We start from the raw sequence: 22,157 nt of genomic DNA, 5'->3' as shown, positions 1-22,157 counted from the left end.
AGGTCAACATCTCTGCAACATCTTAACTTTAATTCTTGTAAGGTACTTCGTTAGCCTTTATGGTTACGAAAACATCTTCTAAACACAAAAGATTAAAAGCTCATTCTCTGGCACACCCAGAAGAAGTGAATGGCCACAAAATGAACAGAAAACTGCTGGGGTACAGAGAAACAGTGAATGGATTTTTCTAAAGGGCGACAGAAAAACACTCATTAACAGCAAAATGAAATCACTTTTCTTGATTCAACAATCTCCAACATATTACCTTATACCAAAGTAAATCATGTGCAACATAAATCCTTTGGATTGCAGCATATTCCCATATAATAGGGATTAAATGTAAGATCCATGCTCTCCTGTGCACATCACACAGGTGTGGCCACAAGGCAGCATGGAGCCTCCACAAGGAGACTGATTTGACCTTGTTCCTTCAGACCAGGGATGTTCATTTTGTCCTTTTCCAAACTGAAGCATCCACTGATCTACTCACACCATAGCACGCAGGCTTGGTGTCTGGGAATACATAGCTGAATTCCCACTTTGGTAATTTCAAAAGCTTCACAACCTGGGAACTTCAGAATAAGATTTTTAAATGTTGAAAATATCAGTGTTAAATTCCACACCATATGCTGCACAGAAGATCTAGTCAAAGATCACTAAATGGTAAAACTTCATTAAATGAAGTTAATTCATCAACTAATTTGTCAAGAAGTAAGAGTTTTAGAAAGGATATGATACAATCTGGGCATTAAGCTCAAACCCAAGTCTACTGATCACCTCAGGTGAGAGGCTGCTTCCATCCAATGAGACTTGAAATATTTTGGAGCTTCTTCTGGAAGATCATCTCAAAAGGTTCATTATAAAGACATGAAATAATGATAGAAAGAAAAAGCAGTTGTTCACAATACAAGGAGGACTAATGACTGTACTGTGTCCTCCTTTCCAAGAGAAGAACACAAGCACGAAATGAGTGTGAAGTTTTAAGACAATACAGAAGCATTCAAGAGATAAAAAATAAATTCTGTTTGCTAAGAACTGCAGAAGGATAATAGCAAATGAAATTAAAGGCAAGATAATAAGATATAGAAAAAGAAATAACCTCACCTATACAATGAGATCTAAATTAGCTACTGCAACTTGGAATTTTGCAACTGTTACAACTAATTCTCTTGGAACATCAATTTCATACTCATTAAGAGCCCCATGGAATGGAGAAGAAAACAACAAACACTGTGCTACAATTCTAGAAATCCAGAGCCCCTTGAGACAGCCAGTAGTGCTGGTGTCCAACAGCCATGTAAATACTAAAAGATGCACCAAAAAAGGTAAGAAAGACCATCAGAGGCTTGAAACACTTCGATAGTAACAGGGACGGATGTACAACTCAGTTTTACAGCAAAGGTAAGAACCAGCCACAATCAGAAAGAGCATCCCTGCCCTGCTCAGCACTGCAGACATAAGCTACAGATGGGCTTCAACATCTTCTCTACAACACAGCAGGTTTCTTCTTTGAGCTGAACAGTGCAACTACAGAAGAGTACAAGAGGCGTGCAAAATCAAAACTAGCATCAAAAAGAAATATAAGGAAAGGTTATTCACCATTTCTCCTACCACAAGGACCAGAAACCACAGACTAAGCACCTTTGCCATGGCACACAATAAACTGCAGAGCCAAACACAGGCAGTTGTGGATTCAGAAGGGATCAGACCAACTGACAGAGAACAGGGCCAATCCCTGGTTCCTGCGCGGTCGGCAAGAAGGAGCTGTGCTCTACTTCACTGCCTCTTACCCTCATTTCAAGAGATTTTTGAGGTGAGACACAGGAGTAGGTGTCCTCCTGATCTGACACATTATGGCAATTTTTATGCTCATCCCACTTTTAGCTAGACTTGAAGCCACTCTTCCTCCAGCAACGCAAAGAAACTTCTCAACCACCCCCAAGAGCCACCGCAGTGATATTTTTGTTTGAAACATCACTGCTAAGGTAGAATCTCAGAAGGGTTAATTTTACACACTGAAGTGGATTTTGCCATGCTGTTTGTCAGGTGCATTGAGGAAAGGCAGATAATGAAGAAATCATACACCATTAGTCTTTGAAACCCAAAAAACACTGCTTCATTCAGAGACTCATCCAGCCTGACTGCTGCAACCACTGTGACCAGCGTTCTAAAACCACACCTCTTCAGAAGCATCAATACTGCTATTTTTCCATAAAGATACCTTGAGTAATTGACAGAAAGTTGTTATTTTTTCTGCTATATTATCTACACTCACATCTGCGTGTAAGAATGATCAAGACTAATGAAGCATATTTTGATGTCATAATCTACGTCACAGCACAAAAGGAAAGCATTTCTATAAATTGCTTTAAATAAAAGCGTATTAAACAACACAATACTGCAATTTCTGAATAACCTAAAAATAGTTTCCAGTAAGATGCAACCACCATTTGGAAACAGAATATAAATGCAAAAGATTAAACCTGAATATCAAAATAAAAACTTAGATTTACTATGAAAAGATAATTTCTGCACTTCTTATTGGATAATTATAAGAATTACAATTTTTGTCGAGTTGCTTTTAGATGGAAATTGAACTCCAATTAGAAAAAAACCTGCACTTTCATTTTACTTGGATAATGAGTATTCTTACTTTAAAAGCATTTACAGAGAAGGCAGAAACAAAGAAGACAATGTTTTGGTATTCATTAAGTAAGAACATAGAGTTAAACCAAGAAACATTAACTTCAGTTTAAAAATGTGTGGCTTTTATTGTCACCTTGCCCTTCCTTGCTGTCTTTTTTTTCTATGAAGACCAGAAGAAGAAACAACCTTCCCTGATTCTTCAGTTTCCAGTCATTATCTCTTTCTTACATAACATGAGCCAGTAAAAAAATCAAAACCAGACAAAGCAGCTGTTGGACACACTCCCTCTACACTTGCAGTGAGGCTAGAATTATCTAGAACTGGCTTATTATCAAAACAAACTGGACTCGTGCTTCAACAAATCACTTCCCTAAATACATTGGTTTTAATTAAGGGGAGCAACAAAATACACGTTTAAATTTGCTAAGTTCAAAATGTAAGATCTGGCCACAAGAAAAAGGGGAATTCAAAATTAAGCTCCTTCTTCCTCCCCAAAATCTGTTTAAAAAGTTTAACAAATAACTTAAGACATAAAATAAACACATGAAAAAGAAGACTTTTGCTCTTGGCCACTGGAATAAAAAGCCTCACAGCTAAATTGACTGGATTTTGTTTAGCAAAAAGAGGAGGAAAAACTTCCCTGGAAGAAGAGATTTCCCTGTGCCCGTGCCCATGGTCACATTCATTTAAAAGGAGTTGATTAGCTCTATTCAATTAGCCAATTAGTGCTATATCTGTAACACTTGTGACTGATCCCGTGCTTGCATTATTTCTTAGGGCCATTAGTCTAACCCTCATGGTAACACTTTAAAGAGCAATGAGCAGAGTTAATCCTGGAAGGAATCACTGCCTACTTCAATAATTTCTTTTTTAGGATGTGCATTCGTGAGTTTTGCTGCCCCAATTGCAAGGAAGCATCCCTGTGTTCTCCCCCTGCCTGTCTGCTTGGCATTCCCTACCTGGACACTTCTTTAGGAATCCAATGACAGGCCCTGTAATTTACTTGAAAACACAATTTGAACAATTTAGTGCTTAACACATTAATGAGGGCATGTTTGGAACTTGACATTAGGAAAAAATAAATACTAATATTTATATATATATGTGAGGCAAAGCCTGTGTCTATAATACATAGACCTGTCAGGCTTCAGTAGCATTTCTCCATACTGCTGTGGAACATCACAGCTTTTTCAGCACCGTGTCCTCATTCAAAGTTATTGGGCACTGAAGCCAGCGTTGGCCTCCTTTCAAAAGGAGATGCTTTGACAAGAAAGATACTCTCAAAAACCCACTGGGGTTTCAGACAAGGCTTTACAGTATAACGGAGTTTCACAGACCTTAGATTTAAATTTTTTTCTCTTTTTTTTTTATGATTTCAAGACAAATAACTTTCTTTTTTTAAACCAAGAGGTCACGGCTCCCCATGCAGAGAGCAAAGTGCATGCTTGAGCTGCAAACGTGCACATTACTACAGCTCCCGAGGAGGCAGGGAATCCTAAATGGATTTCATTCAGTCAGGCAACAAAAAGAAAAAATACACCAAATAATAATAAAAAAATTTGTACATTTGTATGTATTTTCCCAGGTCAAGAGATCAAGAAAAAGTAAGAAATGCCAGAGCATCACTCGCTCCAGCACAGAGAGGTGAGACACCCACAGAACTCGCAGAGCCATTTGTAATAAATGTGCACCCAGCATCAGAAGGGAAGTGCCTTCACTTCCTGACTTGATCAGTTTCTTCTGGAAACAATGACAAATCTGAAGGTGCTATTTATGGCTTTCTGTCACCCATTGCCAAAAGAAATAGTGACTACAGCCCCTAAATACATCAAGACAGAGTTCATCTTCTCCAATCCACTTGATATCTACTTCAGGATCACTGCTCCAGTCCCTCACATCCTTGGAAAGGATTAAGTGACAAACAGCAAAACCTTGCAGGGTTCCCCATCACCGTCATTACTTTCAACCAATGACCCAATTCTGCAAGACAGAGCACCTCTTGAGATATGCTGAGAGCCCTCAACTCCAATCAGACAAAATAGGAGAGGAGGTCGCTCAGCCCTGCATCATTTACTCTTAGAGAAAAAAATAATCCAAGATGCATCTCTTCTCTCACTGATCAGTACTCTCAGAGAATCTCAAAGCTAGTTTAATAGCTACATCATTTTTAGATAACATCACATTCCACTAATCTCCTTCCCAACTCATCTGTTTGAAGAAAGAGATCATTTCTGTAGTGAACAAGAGTGTCCTCAAGTGTAACAGCAAATAAACCAGTGTAAATGAAGTGCCACAGCAACATAAACAATGACCTTGAAAACCAGCAAGCTGCTGCTCAGGATGACTCTAGGGACTATAATCACATTTTAAATGTCCACATAATCTGAACAAATTGCTGACATTACCTCTGTAGCTACAACTCACCTGCACTGTAGGTAAAAGCATCTGCAACCTGTCCATGTGCCAAATCCCAGTGGGTGGAAAAAGCCAAAATAAAATACATATGGCTCCCACCAACTTTAAGTAAAGGGAAAACTCTTACTTGTGCATTATTTGCCATGAATAACCCGTGCAGCAAAAAACTTGCGTCACTTAAGGCTGCTCTGTCTCATAAAAAAAAACAATGGCTTGAAAGAACAGAAATCCCAGTACTAGAGAGAGGCATTACAGAAGAGATGGTTGTTCTACTGCAAACATCACTGAAGCCCTCCTTACTTCAGGTTTTAACATTATTGCTTACCTGGTTATCCCAGGAAACAAAGCTCATTAGATTAATTCGGAATATTTGCATGTGTGCAGTTTTTTGCCTCTCCTATCGTGACCCTTCCTCAAACCCAGTCAACAGAACATGACTGAGGGCTTGGGGTTTCTATGACACTGAGATCCAACAAGTGTTGTACTAGGATGCTTATTTTCATAGGGAAAATAAATCCAAACATCACTGTCTCCATTGAAAGGTGAATGAAGACATCCCAGAGAATCCACAAGAGGTAAAGAAAGGGAAAAAGAGGAGGGGGAGAGAGAGGAAGAAAAAGACCTTGGGACCTGGGCTTCCCCGGTCGTGTGGCTCCCAGGCCTTCTTTATTTGCACACTTCCCAGCTAAACACTCCTCAATGGTGTGTGTGGGTGATAACCCAACACTCCCAAACCAAACAAAACAGAAAACTACCCCGAAGACTTACAGCTTTCCATCTTCAAAGGCTATTAAAGCATTCCCCTACCACTCTGTAACTACCATGCAGCTTTGCATTACTTAAAATTCACTAATTTCCCAGAGACGTGGAGAGTTACCTGGAGAGTCCCAACTGATAGGCACAATATCTTGTTCCAGCCTAAGCTCACACCCTCCTTTCTCACAGGAGAACATTTAAAATACTCAAACATGTAATTCCCCTAAGAGATGCCCTATTAAGAATGCAGAGTAGAATTTATGTTGTAATGCTTTAATTCTACAGACCAGCCTTCACTAGGAACCCTTAAAAAACCACAATCTCACCCATAAATAGGTGTAAAATAATAATAATAATTATTACTACGATTATTATTATTACTACTATTACTACTGTAATTATCCTATGATCACCACCAATCCTCAGAGATTGTCAGCAAAGTCTGGCAAAAAGGAAGAAAAATCAACACAGGTACAGAGTGAACAGAAAACGTGTGTCTTATATGCACCAAATCTAACTTAAAAAAAATGTATTTATATTCTGTACCCTGGGAACCAAAACTATTTTAAAATCAAAAGAGCACTAATTAGCATCTCAATGCTTCTTTCATAAGTTTTATCAATATAAAGAAAACCATGCACAGTGGAAAGAATTATGGATTAAAGTTAGAAAAATATGTAATTCCAATAAAATATCACTGCACTGATGTAATGGCTTTAAAAATCATAAGATACTAATGTAAAATTAAGATAAAAATTTATTCTCATTTTTGACTTTTTCTGAACTTCAAGAATGTGAACTGCTAAATCTCCCTTTCAGGATCTCACACACTGTGAGACACGTTTGCCTTCAGGACCATTTCAACAAGCATTTGAATCAAAACAAAAAAAATCACCTCCTTCCCTCTTATTCTATCCCTTGACTTTTCAAGTTAGAAAGTAATCCTGAGAGGGGGAACCACCCCGACCTTAAAAGCTTTAAGTAACACCCACTTCAGGTTTAAACATAAGATCTAAAACTCGACAGCCACTTCCCGAAAGTAGAAGGAAAGGAGCACAAAGTCAAGTCCACTACCAGCAGCAACACTGATACTCCAAGAGACCAAAACAAAGATGACACACAAAATCTGCTAATCATCAAGCAAGATGAGCGAGATGAACAACACCAAAGAAAGCTGTCATAGGTCCAGAAAACACTTGTAACTTGCACAGGCTACACTGTTTCAAGTCAATGACCAATCTACAAGACACAGAACTGCACACTTAAAAAGTCAAGAAACTAAACCCCAAGACTATTCTGTAGCATTAAAGCTGCCATGTCATTATAGGAACAATGGATGTAATGCAAGCCCTGGGGTTTCAGGCACTGGAAGCTCTCTCCCCAAAATGCCCCTTGCTAAACACCTTTAGGCTTACTTTTCCCATGCACTTAAAGGACACTATAGTGGATCTAACATGAATCATTTCACTGTCAGCGTGTTCGTGTAATTAAGTTGCCACGTACCTCAAGTGCATCAGTTGTAGGACAATTACTTAAATCAAGCCAGCACAAAATGACTGTATTGATGTCTGCATCACTGCATGATGATCGTGCCACGGCCAAACTTCACAAGTTGGAAGCACAGCAATGATGTTAAGGTGAATTCCAAATACAGTGGATTCAAAAGGCAACCACGACAGAAAGATTGTGGTCTACAATTGTCCCTGGTCTGCCATGAAATGACCAAAAGAACCCCTAAAAAGTGTTACCAAAACATACTATGGCACGTGTTGTTTTTACTCATTAATATCTTCCCCATGAGGCAGTGAAAGAGTTCCCAGAATATAAAGATTACACCATGCAAAAACTCTATTGGTCATTAACATGTCAGTTTACACTTAATCCACCTTTTCCCTACAGCAATTGCTTAGGAGATTTGCCAGGTTTAAGAATCAGATAAGATAACTCAATACCAGCAAATTAATAGTAGAGGGGGAAAAAAACCAGCAAAGGAAAACCCATACAGATCAATAACTACAGAGATCTGCTACTGTTTCCCTGCTCTCTGCCGGGCACTGCTGTCTCCCCTGGAGAAGGAGCGTGTCAGCTCTAATGTAACAGGATCCTGAGGTGTCCCAGGTTAAGTGCCCAGCACGGACACACCAAACAACAGCAAAGCCATTCTCCCGACACTCCTATGCCACCTCCTAACTATGAGTCATTAAAAAAGGCAGTGAGATCAGTTTTATTTGGTTGCCTGTCTTGTCCATAAGCATCTTCCTAACATAGGTTCTGGGAAGAACCAGATTTCATTCTCATCCCTCAATCACAGCAACAATTCACAAACCAAATGCAAAAGAGGAAGTGGCTGAATTGAAGGCAGGAAGGCCACTAAGTCTTCTCTCTAGAGATGATCTTTTAGATAGATAGATAGCTTTTTACTCATTTTTTTAAATTGTAAAATCCATGTCAGTAACGCCTACCACACAAGAAACCCAGGCTTTCAGTTAATTGATCTATTTTTACCTTCACATTGATTTACTTTGTCCCAACAGCTGGCTGTTTTGAAACAGTAATCACAGACCGCAGCCAGACCAGGAATCCATCCTGCTGGATGCTGTAGATCCTACAAGTTACAGTCCTCACACCTGAAGGAGCAAAACTACTTGCCATTAACAACTTTTCCTCTTAAAAGACAGATGTTTCTGACCAGTTCACACACATCACAAACCTTAAGTAGGTTGCAACAATGATATTTCTGAAGTTATAAGGTGGATTATCATTTTTTCCAGTGTGAGTTTTGCGTGGTGCAGCTTATATTCTGCCTCACGGAACCGTTCGCTATGGTAACCTCCTGGGCTACTGACAGCAGCCAGCTCCCATAAAGGAAGGAAGGAACAGCAAAGAAACAGCAAGTTAGGCCTTTTCTTTCTCTGCAAAACCTCTCCCACCAAAATTCTGCTGTCAGAGTGGGTGAAACTGTCAGACATGAGGGTTACCATGTACAATCTTTTTATAATGGCAACAAGTTTCTCCAAAGTAGATATAATTGTTCTGCTAAAGCATGCATGGGACTGTGAAACAGGCATCACTGGCCTATTTCTCAATAAATAAGGGCCTTATAGAACTGCAATAGCGAATGTAGTTAAAAATCCACAATTAACTGCCCACGCTGTTTTTCTTCTCCTTTCTTTATTTCCACTGTGTGTGGGGCGGCGGCGGAGGGGGGATGGGGGGGGGGGGGTTGGTAGCAAGTTTGCAAAAGCCACAGACGGAAAACTTGCTCAGTCCTTCCGATGCGGGCATTCCGCCCTCCCGCTTTCACCCGGCGCTGCCCGGGCGGGAGCCCTCCCGCAGACGCTGCCCTGGCGCCGCTCCCTCCCCAGCCCGAAGTTGGCGTCCCGGGGCATCCCCGGCGGCCGCCCGGGCAGTGTCACCGGCGGCCGATTTACGACTTCAGGTGCAGGAGCGGCGGGCAGCGCAGACCGACTCCCCGAGAGACCAAAGGCTGTGTGTCGCTCGCCGGAGCGCCGCCGGGCGCGGAGCCGCCGGAGGTGCGGAGCGGCGGCGGCGGGCGCGGCGCGCACACAATGCCCGGCCCCGCGGCAGCGCAGGCCCCGCAGCCGCGGGCGGCGGCGCTGCGGGAGAGCCGGCGGCGCGGCCGCGGAGGCGGCGCCCGCCCCTCTCCCCGCACACCACCCACCCCGACCGGGAGGCGAGAGCCGCTCGCTGACGGGCCACTTGACGGGGACCGACGCCAGCCGCTGCCCCGGGCGGGACGCGCGCCGCGCCGAGCGGAGCGCGGCCGCGCCCGGCGAGGGTGCGGAGCGGAGCGGCGCGGGGTTTAAAGGTCCCCTTCCACCGCCATTTTGAGGGGGAGGGGGGCGAGCGAGAGGCGCTCGGTGGGCTCGGCCCCCCGCGGGCGCGGGCAGGGACCGGCCGCGCCGGGGCGGCGTCGCGGCGCGCACAAAGTTCCCGCGGGGGCCGGGCGCGTCCCCGGGCGGGCGCGGGGCCGGCCGGGAGGGCAACTTCGGCCGAGCGCGCCGCGGGACGCCGCGGGCCCCTGGCGGGAGCGCGCAGAGTTGCGCGCGGGCAGTTGCGCGGCGGCGCCCGGCCAGCCCCGCGCATCGCTCCTCGGCGCGGCCGAAGGCGCGTCCCCCCCGCGCTGCCGCCGCCGCCGCCTCCCCGCCGCGCTCCGCCTGCCTCTTCCCTCCTCCTCCTCCTCCTACCTCGCCGCCTTTTTCCCGCATCCAAACTTCGTGAGCCCGGAAAAACCCTCCGGGCCCCGCGCCCCGCCGGCAAAACGCCCCCAACAGCTGCGCCCGGGGCCGCTCCGCCTGCGCGCGGGCGCCGCCGCCGCCCGCCTCACCTGCGGGGAGTTTTTCCAGCCCTGCGCCGCTGCCGGGGCTCGGGCTCCCCAGCGCTCCGCTCACTGCCTCATTCCAATATGGCACGGCCCGCCAGAGCGCATGCGCCCGCCGCCCGCCCGCCTGCCTCCCCCCTCCCGCCCCTCCGCCCTCCCCTCCCCTCACGGCTTTTCGGGCGCTCCGGCTCCCTCCTGCCGCGGGCGCGCCGAGCCCGCCGCCGCCGCCGCCCGCCCGGCCCCGCGGGGCCCGGCCCCGACCCCGCCCCCGCCGCGCTGCCCCGGGCTGCTGCCCCCGGACACCTGCTCCCGCCGCGCCGGGGGCAGCGCGGGATCGGCCGCCGGTAACGGGACGCGCCGCCGCGACTCTGCCGGGGCGGGGCGGGCGTCCACGCCCTGCCCGGGCGCCGCGGAAAGGGACACGGCCCGGCGGGCGAGCGGGCGGTCGGTGCCTGCCGCGGGATGCGCGGTCCTGTCTCCATTCCCCCCCCCCCCCCGCCCCGGCGAGGATTTAGCCCCCTTCCCCTCGGACAGAACCGGCCCCGTCGGTCGGGGCGCGGGGACCAGCGGCGCCCCCCCGGCCCCCCCAGCGGGCCCGCGCAGCCGGCGGGGCCGCGCCAGCGCCGCAGTTGGCGGGGAGCGGGCGGGCGGCACCGGCCGTGTCGTCCCCCCCACCCAGGGCGGAGACCGGCGCCCCGCGCACTCGCCGCCGCTGCCCGCGGCGCAGCGAAGCGAAAGAAAAAGGAAGCGGGTTGTGCAACACCGCGCTCCTGCCCGTGCGGCGGGGACGGAGGGGCGGAAAGGGAGCGCCCCCCGCCCCGAGCCCCGTAGCCGGTCCGCACCGAGGCGGTGGCCGGGAATGAGCCCGCCGGTCGGCGGGGGACTGCGGGAGCAGAGCGCGAAAAGCCTTTGCGCTCCCCGGGAGCGCATCCGCCCGCCAGCGGCGGCGGCCGCAGACGGCGGCGGGAGCGCTGCGGCCGCGCTCCGGTCCGCTCGCCGCCGGGAGGGACGCGCTCCCGGGCCGCGGGCTCTCGGCCGGCTTGCCCAGCCCGCGGGCACCGGAGCTTGTCTGTGCGTACGTGCCCTCGCGTCGTGCTGGACACCAGTTGCTACCGACCAGAAACGAGTGTTCCGAGGCGAAGAGCAGGCGGATCGAGTGAGCTGTAATGGTTTGTCTCTGGAGCAAAGAAGTGCCAACAAATAAACAGAGCGGCAGTACCGGAACAGCGGGCAGGAAGAACGAATGGAACCATGAACTTGCTCATTACGCATCCAGCGGGCAGATCGCACACACCGCTCTGCGCGCCGCGGCACCGCGGAGACGCGCCGGGCTCCGATTACTCCTGAGCGATGCGGTGCGATGCCAGGCAGGATAGAGCCGGCCACGCAGCCCCTCTCGCAGAGAGATGCTGCTCTCCACAAGGATAAGAAACCTCCTTTTCCCACTGGCTTGAAGTAAAAAAGTGGCGACCTTTTCCGTGGCACTCGGGAGGGAGCACAGCGCGCCCGCCGCCCGGGACAGCGGGCCCCGCTCCCGACAGGAGCCGCTCCGGGGCTCGCAGCGGCCGCGGCGCTGCCCGAGGACGGGCCCCGCGGGGCTGGAGCGCTTCGTGCCCGCGGTTCCGTTTCCCGGAGCGGCGGCCCGCCCGCTCCCGCTGCCGTTCCCGCCGAGGGGCGGGCGAGGCCCGGGCCCTCCGCTAGAGGGGGGTCTCGCCATGCCGATCCGCAGGGCCCCGCCGAGCGCTCCCGGCCCGGCACCGCGCAATTAACTATTCAAATGAAACCTCTGCCGCACCACCTAACTGAGTCCCAGCAGACGCCGGCTGCATAACCGAGCGCCGCTCCAGGCAGCCCCAGGCCAGCCCGGCCAGACTTCGTGAGTCCCCCGAAGATCTCCGCGGCCACCGCCAGGCACGGCAGCCACCCCCTCACCAAAGCACAACCGCTAAGAAACTAAGGACTTGTTCTGCAAAAGCCCCAAACTGGTGTGCAACAGGAAGAAAACCTCAAAAGTCAGGTATCACAAACTTCTCAGGCTGACAAGAGCGAGAAGCACGCCCTTTCAGACTGCTCGTCGATCCTGGAAATGAGTCCTTGGTACACACAACTGCGTACGGAAAGAAACGTGATCCACCAGTCTGCTCCGTGAAATATATAAACCATCTTCTATGTCCTATTAATCTTCAGTCACAGAAGGACAGCTGTTTACAGAACCTTCGCCTGGCCAGCTCCATGATACGTTAACTTTGTGTAATCTCTGGTGATTTGGAGGTTATAAAGGCACGGAAAGGAAGCGGAATCTTTCTGGACCTTCTGGCATCTTAACAAACCTCCTGAAACGCGGGACTAACACACTGCAAATACACATTTCATCACACGGGGATTAAATCTCCTTATAGCCTCTTTTCAGGAACGGGAATTTGTGAGAAACCCAACACCATTTTATTATCCAGTTTGGAGGATGAACTGAGTAACTAAGCAGCCATCAGACAGCCAAGGTGTGCCTTGCTTCTACCTTCAAGGCTTTTCTAGCATCCACTCTTTGAAACTAGAAACTTTCTAATTTCCAGTGTAACTGTATTCACGACCAATTTATAGCCATTTGGTCTTTACCATATTGCCCTTCAAATTAAATAACTTTTCCTTTCTGATATTTGCCTAAAAAGTCCCTATAAATAGCAATTAGATCATCCATTCTCAGTCTTTCTGCTTTGCTTTTAATCTTCTCTCCAAATAGGTTTTCCACTCCTCCAGCGTCCTTTTATACCTTCTACCCTGTGTGCACTGTTCTAAACAAGGTCTTAACAACTGCCTTGTACCACGATATTAATACCTCGCAGTCTCCTGAAAATGCCTCACTCGCTGCATCCCAGAATACATTAGCATTTTTAAGACCACATTAGAGTGGCATCATAGTTATCCTACAACCAATAATGTACCTGGATTCCTCCTCTTGTAATCTCACATTTGATGAACCTCTGAGCTTCCTCGCAGTTATTCTAATTAATCTGTGAGTGCATGACTTCTTGCTATTATATTCCAACCCATTTCTGGTACTCCAGGCAATAGATCAATTGTGCTACAGCAGTTTAAGATACTATACCATAAAAATATGCATCTTGTCCTATTTTTCAATTTAGTTACCACCCAGCCTGCTCAGAGGTTTCCCCTTTTCCAGCAGCTCACTGCAACCTGTCCACACTTTTGGCCATGTCAGGAAGGTGGCAAATGTTGTCCCTGTAAAGCAGCCTGCTCCTGAGCTTCTGTGAAACATCCAGGCTACCCACAAATTCCTCATGTCCCATTTCTTCAACCAAAGCTATCCCTGGCAACACATGAATCTCCAAGAACCACGATGGTTCACCTGTTTCCCTACAACCTCACACTGTGTTTTGGCACTTCTTTTTGTTTTGGTGCAGACTGTGGTAGGCCATTTCTTCTACAAAATTAAACTAGAATGCTTCATGCAAAATAAGCCACATGTCTTTTAGGAACCTTCTGATCATTAAAAACTTATTTTCTTTGTTTACGTTAAGTGATAAATGAGGAATTCTAAATTTTCCCTTAATTGATCCAGTAAGTCACATATATTGTTAGCATCACACCATCTTTTCCTTCAGTTGTTCTCTCATATTAAAGAAGACCTGTTTTGAAGCTGAAGCATTCAAGCTGTGCAAACAGCATTAGATAATCAGTACCCAGGTTTAAGTGCCAGCCAGTTTTCCCTAGCAGGGCTTTCTGCTCCTTTCAGCAAAACTTTCAGCTTGCCTTTGTTTTGCTACATTAATTAGCACCACACTCCTATAGACTGCAAGTGCCAAGAAGTCCCTCTGAACTTTTTTGTGCACAGACAGCAGGCTCAAGCTGCACATCCCTGCACTGAGAACAGGGCTGGTGTAGGTTTGCAGTTCTGTGCTTGTACTCAAATGAAACTCATGGAACAGAGCATTCCCCTTCAGTGAAGTGGGGATAATTCGTTTACAAGAACACTGTGTCTGTGGGAGCAAAATGCAGAGAAGAGTTACAGATACATTAATTCAAATTGGTTACGTGTTGGTTAAAAGCTTTTGTCCCTACTTATAGGGTAGATTTTGTTGAGTAAAGGTTATGAGACGTATGAAGAACATATATGGGTCTTACTGGAATTACTATTTGTGTCTTACATAGGGAATCCAAGAGTGCTTCTGAAATCCTTGGATCCCTTGTGACCTTCTTCATCTGCAGCCCAACTCATTAATGGGAAGAAGTTGGTGTTTGTGGAGGAAACAGGGCCCTTACAAGAGCTGCAGGGGAAACATTGCCCAGGATTCCCAAATGTGAGCTGAGACCAAGCCAAGCCAGTCTGACTCTCCACAGAGAGGTCGCCCCAGTGGTTTGAACTCATGAAGTTTTCCATAACTACACGGACTTTCTCAGCAAATGCTGTTGATCTTCAGCTGTTAGCTTAGAACTGCATGTCTTCTTCCAAAATGTACAATATTCTACTACAGTGTTAAAGAAAATTTGCCAAGGACTTTTTAACCTTCAATGCTCTCCACAGCTTGTACTTCTGGGATAATAACCAGAGACATGCACTGAAGTATTTGCAGTTGCCATTTCTGTGGCCAGTGGATCAGACTAACCCAGAAGATAACCTCCTGTGGGTGACTGAGTGACATCCCTGGACTTCTGCTTTGCTCCTCCTGTTTTCAGACTTTGGTTAGCCTGAAAATTATGGCAGTTTTAAAGCTGGTGAAAGGCTCAGCTGGCAGCCCTATGAAAGACAATCAGTTCATCCTCAAAGGAACCCTAATATAGACACAAGGGAAGAGCCACTTGGACTCTTCCCTTTGCTATTGCAGATGTGTGCTGATGGCACACAAGGTGGTGGACTTCAGACCATGCAGCTCCTTCAGTGGCCTTGTTAAAGATGCTCCTGCCGTGAGCAGCAGGTGCCAGGTGTGCCAGCAGGGTGTGGTGTGGACACTGGGGATGTTAATAGCTATTGAGGCAACACTTTCTTTCACATATTAAAGGCATTTTGCTGGCATGCAGATATGCTCGATCAGGTTCAGCTGTAGGATGAGGGGAAGAAACAGATCCAAGCAGTTTGCTCCATACCTTCCCTTCCCCAGATGTCTGCTTTCTGGCTTAGAGACTCCAGACTTGGCACAAGAAGGCTGTGTCATTTTAGTGATTTTAGGTAAGTGACAAAAAAAAAAGAGGCTACAGGGCCTTTAGTTAGGCATTCAGCTGGCAGCAGCAAAGCATCTGTAGGCTGGTCCCTGCAGCACGGGACACCCATCTTCTACCTTCTCTCTGTTCAGCTTCTGAGCATGTTCTTTTATGTTTGACTGCTTTTTTCAGTGGCATTTTTGCTTCTTTCTCATTTCTCTTGACTGCTGTACATCCTATTTTATTATTTCCTATTAGTGTCTATTGTACCTCACTTGGGTTGTTTGGTTTATTTTTCACTACTGATTAATTCCCAACACTGTAAGGAAAATAAATTCATTGAAGAAACCTGGTTTTTTACCAGCCATGGTGCTGTTCATTTTACATATGTAATGTTCCTCTGCCCTTTGTTTAGTCTATTTAGACTTAGCTTTTCAGAGGGTTTTAATCTCTACTTGTGCAACAGCTCCCTATATACGAGGTCCAGTGTTAGCTGTGTTGCCCATGTTAATGTGTTTATAATTAAGATATTAGGATATTTTCCATACTATGAAAATCTTCATAATTTTTGTCATTTTTAATACAGCTGAAGACTTTGCATGTGTAAGGCACATCATACAGGTCACAACAGAGAGGGAAAAACTTCTCAGGCTAAAGCCTGGGAGAGATGAGGGCAGAAACTATGAGTAATCTTGCAGTTTTGCTAAATTATAGGCAGACGTGGTTGATGCCCTTTCCCCAGCTTACTGTGTACCAAATAGGAAATTGCTGATAACTCTGAAGATCTGTGATACCTGATAAAAATACAAGAAACTCCATTCCTCCCTAATCTAGTTCCTTCCAGTCCTCTCTTTCTTTTTTTGGTAAAAAAGACTCTTTTTTTACCAGGTCTCTGTAGATCTCCTGTTGCCACTGGAAGCTCTGTGAGATGGCACAAATGAAACACCCATCATGTAAGAAACAGAGAAACAGTCCCAAAGAGACCCTAACAATGACCTAACAAAAAGCCATCACCCAGCTCTGAAGGTAAAGCTGGACTGGGAACACTTCTGTTACTACTTAAGCACATTTCTTTTTTTTCCATGGCATCAAAGAGGATGAGAAAGTTCCAGAGGAGAAGGAATTCTCTGTCACCTTCTTCCAGTACAATTTTTGTAGTAGGCACCTGTATAACTGTCATAGAGGACTGAAATATTGTTTGTGCTTGTGGCAGGCAGAACACAGGAACATTTAGGCACCACTTGCTTTTTCATGTCTCCATGGTTTTATACCTCTGCAGTGTGGGCTGTCCCTGTGAGCACATTACTGCAACAGAACCAAGGTGGACTGCAAAACAAGGAGAGCCAGGCCCAGTAAACTCAGAATAAAAAATGAAGCAGAGGGAAAGGAAGTGTAGTCACACAACTGGGAAAGGTTGAGTATAGAAACACTCCATAAAGAAGATACTATGAGAACTAGAATATTCACCTTTAGAGAAAAGCAAAGCTCCTCTGTTTATATGATACTGACTTTGCTCTTTTAAGGTTCTCCTCTTAACATTCCTATCCACTTCCCAGCTTTTTATACAATTCAAATGAACATTTGTACAAGATGGTTTACATCAACACCCACTGCTGAAGTACCCTTGACTTCAGTCAGGCCATACCCTTCCCACTGTTAACTTTCAAATACTGCCCGTATTGTCAGCATTTTCCTGTATTTGACTATGATCTCACCAACTGCTTAGCAAGTATTTGCAGAGGAATGCTTTGGGGTTTTTTTTAACAGATATAGATGCAAAAGAGAGGCAGACAACATGCTTTTAGTGATAATATTTAGATACCAAAATGAGGTTGTGCAAAAACAGTATTATAATTTACCTGAGAACAAAACCCCAATTTACTGCTTTCTATTTACGGGCAAAGTGATTTTTTTCCCCCAGATTAAAAATATTTATGTAGTTTTGGAAAATCCTGATCAGCCCAAGCACAGAAAACCATATTAGGAAAGCCTATTATAAACAGCAGTGAAGCAGCCCATCTTGTTTTGTTATGCAAGCCAAATGAAACACAGAAATTAAACCAAGAGCGGGAAAACAACTAAGACTTAAAACTGCATTGGGAATACTCCAAAGACTCATTAACAGATGAAAAAGTATGATTATCTTATTAGGAGTACTACCACCCATACAGAAGCTCTGATCAAAACAATAATTAAACCACCAATAACAATCTCCCTGCATCATTAAATACTTTTGTACAAATAAATTAACTCTGCCAGCCAGAAACATCAAATGGAGATAATTTACCTCAACCAGTTAATAAGTCTAAATACTCAGAAAGCCTCTTGCATTCTTACCTGGGAATGTGCTATCATTCTTCTTCCAAAAAAAAGCTTTTAAATAAATGATTTTGACAGCATTCCTATAAATTTTTGTATTTACTCTGCCACGGATAAATCAATGAACCATGTGGCTTGAGATAACAACCTGTCCCTTTGCCAGTGGTGAAAACTGATTCTCTTCCAACTAGCACATGCAGCTGGGCAGGAATATTTATTTCTGAGCAAAGTAAATGGACACTCAAGTGCAATTGTTGATATGCAGAATCTGGCAACAAATCAATACTGACTTTAAATACCCAATTTATGCCATTACTTTTTAGTACCCATGAATCTTGTTAAAATCCCATAGCATGATGTCCTGAAGTGACACAGCCTGCTTAATTTCTTTTGGTTTGTGGGTTTATCGAATTTGAGGCTTTAAGAATCCTGTTATTGGTGAGTATCAGTTTCCAGCTTTTCTCTTTTATTGGCTTCCTTTGAAATATCTCTGGAGCTCTTATATCTTCACTTCAATTTGATTTTTTCTCCTGTGTCTGAGAAGGGTACAGGTCTGAATTTGGCATGTGTGTATTACTGCCTTGACCTTACAAAGGCATCCACTACTGATATCTGGGGTTTTAAGGGCAGATACACTGCCTTTATTCACGCTCCTTTAAACAATCTAAAGAAAATTAGACAATTGTAAATAGATTGTAAATATATTAGACAATTTGCCAGATCATTCAAAACTGCTTTCTTGACCTACATACATAGCAGTGCTCATACATATACCATCTTGTAGTATAATTATCAAAAATCTAAGATCAGGATACATAAAATTGCCTAGATTTCTTAGGTGAGAATCAAAATTTGGACAGATATGATGCAGAAACCAGGCGTTGAAATTCTTATAAAGCAAAAACTAACCTTTCCAGATGCATTGCCAAGAATGGGTCAGGGCTAAGATTTATCAGCAGAGCAGCACTGGTAGGGAACTTCAGTCACTCCTGCCCATGCTGGACCTGCTTTGGGGAAAGCAGAGTAGTGTAGAATCAGAGATGTGTTACTCTGGAAGCTTTTACTAGCAGAAAACTCAAGAGAGTGTAAAATTACTGTTTTGAAATAGATTGGATCCAAGGAGCCTCGTGTTACCATGAAGGCTTAATGTGCATTTTTAGGAGCATCCCACAAGACAGGTTCAGCCTGTTCATGGAAGTGAGGAGACAGGAAACCCCACTGGAAGAAGAGAGGAGAAAGAGAACTTTGTTTTCTGGTGTGCTAGACTCTACACCATCTTTGACTAACTACTGTTTTAGCCTTGATTTGTGCATATGTTAAGCAGCTGAACAGGTTTACATGTTTATTCATTTTCTCCCTTAATTTAAGAGGAAGTTGTACAACAAACCTAACTGTGCTGCCCTAGGGAAGATACAGGCTGTGTCCCTCAAGAGGTGCAGGGATCAGCACAGCCACGAGCACCTGTGTTGTACCTGGGTTCCTCAGGAAATTCTACCTCATTTTTGGAGCACTTGTAATGTGCATAATGCCATGAGAGTCAGACCTCTTTCTCACTGGTGTAACACAATTTACTGCTGCACTGTCAGAAAGCAGACCAGTCCCTGGAAGTGTCACTGAACACTTGACTGTTTTGGGGTTTATTTTGTGTTCTTTTATGCCATCTGTTAGGAACTACCTCAGAGGAGAAGATAGTAAACCAGGAGGACTGGTCTGATCCATTCTAACAAACCCAATATTCCTAAATCATGCTCTTTAGTTTCCCAAATTAACTTACCTCACCGTTTCCCCTTTGTGGCTGGAAAGATTTATTGTTTTTGTTCAACCTGAAAATCTGCTGGCATTAGATATATTAGGATACCCACAGGTGGTTCTTTTGTCATCCTATCACTGCAGTGGGAAGATAGCAAAATAAATCAATAAAAACAATGTCTTGGCTGATGCTTGGGGAAACCAATCTGTGGTTGAATACATAGCTCAGCAGCAGCCTGCCCTATGCACAGGCAGCACTAGGTACCATGGCTTCCAGTCACTGGAGATCTCAAATAAGGATTCTGGGTTTTATTTAGTGTTTTCCCACCACTCAAGTTTCTATCTAATTCTGTGTCCTGTTTAAAATAACAATGTCTTATCTTTTTTTGTTTGTTTCAGGTATCCACCAGAGTGAGGATTATTTTGTCACAGGGTCAGGTTTTCTTTCTTTGACTTGAGCACTGCTGCAGCAAGAGCCTGATATAAAGCTGGTTTTCAGTTGCCACTATCCGAGGCTTGTTTTCAAAGACTGTATGCAAATTGTGCCAGTGCTGCCTTCTGCACTTCCTCCATTTTATTTTCTATTGAGACTGAATGTGAAGAGCTGCAGTCTATTTAGAACACCATGGCTCTTGCAGCAAAAAAACCCCCAAAGCTATTTCCAAAAGTGGAATTTCTTAGAATCAGTGTATTTTCTTCTTCTTATAATAGAAATGAGTATGAGCATTCTGAGCCTTTAGTTATCCTCCCAGGTCTGAGAAGATGTGAGGAGAAGCAGAGTGGGTATGGAAAGAAAAGCAGTTGATTAGTAAATCCAGTTAAGGATTTAATCCTTTGTTAAGGAAACAGCATCGAGACTGCTGGAGTGAAGTGAAACGTAAGAGAAACAAATGGCAATTTACCCTATAGCTGCATTCCCCAAATTATTTTCCCCTAGAGATGCAGTGGACATTAGCAGGCACAGGCAGCTGCTGCGGAACAGCCTCTGGTTGAACTTGTACCCCAAGACCCCCCAGCTCCAGGGCACACAGGGCAAGGGATGAGGCACTGCCCATCCTGGAAAAAACCATGGCACGTGCCCTACACAGGCACTTGTGCCTGTTGCCCTGGACTGTGGGGGTCTTCTGGAGTCCAGATTAGCAGGAGGACTGTGGCTCAGAACTCCAGCTAACCTAGGAAGGAACGAAGCAATGCCTGTCAGGATCTGTGCCCTCAGAAGAACGGTGCTTTGTCCTACTTTTGCCATGGATTTTGTACTTGAAGCCACAGATAACTGAAAACTCATAAAGACGTAACTGAAACCATTTGACAATCAAAGCCATTGACAGGCCTCTACTGGGAAGCACAGCTTTGGTTTCCTGGTGTCCTATTAAGGGAAGACTGGCACCGTGTGCTTTGCAGATCTGGGTGATGAATTTCTATTTTTTAGCTTGAATACAGTGTGCAAGTGCAGATCCAAAATGTGAAACACATAAGGGACAAACAATGGCTGTTTCCTTACAGGCTCCCATGCCTACTATACAGAATATTTTTTTACCTTGTCAGTCAAATATAGGAGGTTTTCAGTGGAGGTAATCACACAATAGAAACAGACCTCCTGTTTTCCAGAGCTTTTAGATTCAAATTCCCCTTACTGCAGAGCCAGGTGTCCCATGTTTCTGTTGCAGGAGTGAAGCTCTCTGTCCCGGAAAGCATTTGTTAATTGCTTCCAAAAAAACCTGGAGTGAATAAACATTTAACTAAATAGCTAAAACATGCATAAGGTGTCCTATGCAATTTTCAGCACTCTCAGCTGCAGCACAAGATGCTCGTGTAGCAAGAACAGTCATGCCAGATGTTAGGTACAAACCCACTTGTTTCCACTGTGGTAGGGTTTTAACTCGATGATAATTGTGCAGAGCCCTTGCTGAGGTAGAAAAAGCCTCCCTCAGCAGATCTGAGACCCCTCCAGCACCAGAGTCTTTGTGCTTCGTTTGCATCCAGCCTGAATAGTCAGGAAGCCTTACAGTGGATTCAGGAGCCAAGGCTTGGTCGCCTTATTTACGAGAAGCAGAGTCAATGCAATTATGCAATTACTATTGTGAAGCAGGAAAAATACTATTTTTTGTTAACATTCACTGCTTGCTGCAGCGAGAAAGAGTGCTGGGGGTTGATCACCAAAATTACTCAGTTAAGAGCTTGGTTTGCTCTTTTATGTCTCCCGTGTGGTCCGACTTCTGGGGTGTTTTGGGGGTTTTTGTTCAAAAACTGGACAGCAGAGGGTGCCAAACCCCCAGAGGGAGCGCAGCCAGGCCCAGGAGCTCCGACGCATCCCCTGGATTCCCCGCTGGAAGCTCTGCTCCAGCACCAGTGGTGCGGCTGGAACCTGGGGAGCCGCGGGCTCCCTCTCGCCGGGAGCTGTGCTGGGCAGTTTGGATGTGTCAGCACTTCCAGCCCCGTTTGTAACCTCCTTCTTTGTGGATCAATCCAGGCTCTTGCGAGCCAAGTTATTTTCTCTCTGATGTGCAATTGGCACTCAATGTTATCTCAGGAATCTGAAGCCACGTTTTGTTATCAGGATGTTGCAGGGACGGCTCACTAAATTAAAAGCAAGCACTTGATCATAGAGAGCTGAACACAAACACTCCCCACCTTTAATATGTGCTACAAATATGACACAGCCACCGAGGAACTAAATCTGTTTAACTTGACATGGTTCACGCACAGCTTTTTACTCTGGACAAGGAAACATGAGATTAAAACATCAGCAGCCCTGAAATCCCATTCCCATCCTACA

General features: G+C 45.6%; 1 protein-coding gene and 1 long non-coding RNA gene across 4 annotated transcripts in view; one reads left to right on the top strand and one right to left on the bottom strand.

The window, feature by feature from the left end:
• The window catches only part of SFMBT1 (Scm like with four mbt domains 1), a 132,915-nt gene that overhangs the window by 63,455 nt on the left and 47,303 nt on the right, over positions 1–22,157 (bottom strand). Inside the window, exon 12 of one of the 3 annotated variants that reach the window (XM_020583733.2) lies at positions 18,542–18,636. The gene's annotated coding sequence lies outside the window, so the exon portion shown is untranslated. Of the gene's footprint in view, positions 1–10,165; positions 10,247–11,276; positions 11,498–18,541; positions 18,637–22,157 lie in introns of those variants that run through there. The other 2 variants (XM_039558962.1, XM_039558961.1) reach the window with 2 other exon arrangements.
• Positions 11,538–21,129, top strand: LOC109143358. The gene is made up of 3 exons (XR_002043473.3): positions 11,538–15,341; positions 16,202–16,339; positions 19,781–21,129. It is a non-coding gene; the product is annotated as an uncharacterized LOC109143358 (long non-coding RNA).

The sequence above is a fragment of the Corvus cornix genome, chromosome 12, assembly GCF_000738735.6.
Source record: "Corvus cornix cornix isolate S_Up_H32 chromosome 12, ASM73873v5, whole genome shotgun sequence".
Classification (NCBI taxonomy): Eukaryota; Metazoa; Chordata; class Aves; order Passeriformes; family Corvidae; genus Corvus; species Corvus cornix.
The sequence above is the reverse complement of the archived record's forward strand: the minus strand, read 5'-3'. Positions and strand labels throughout refer to the sequence as shown.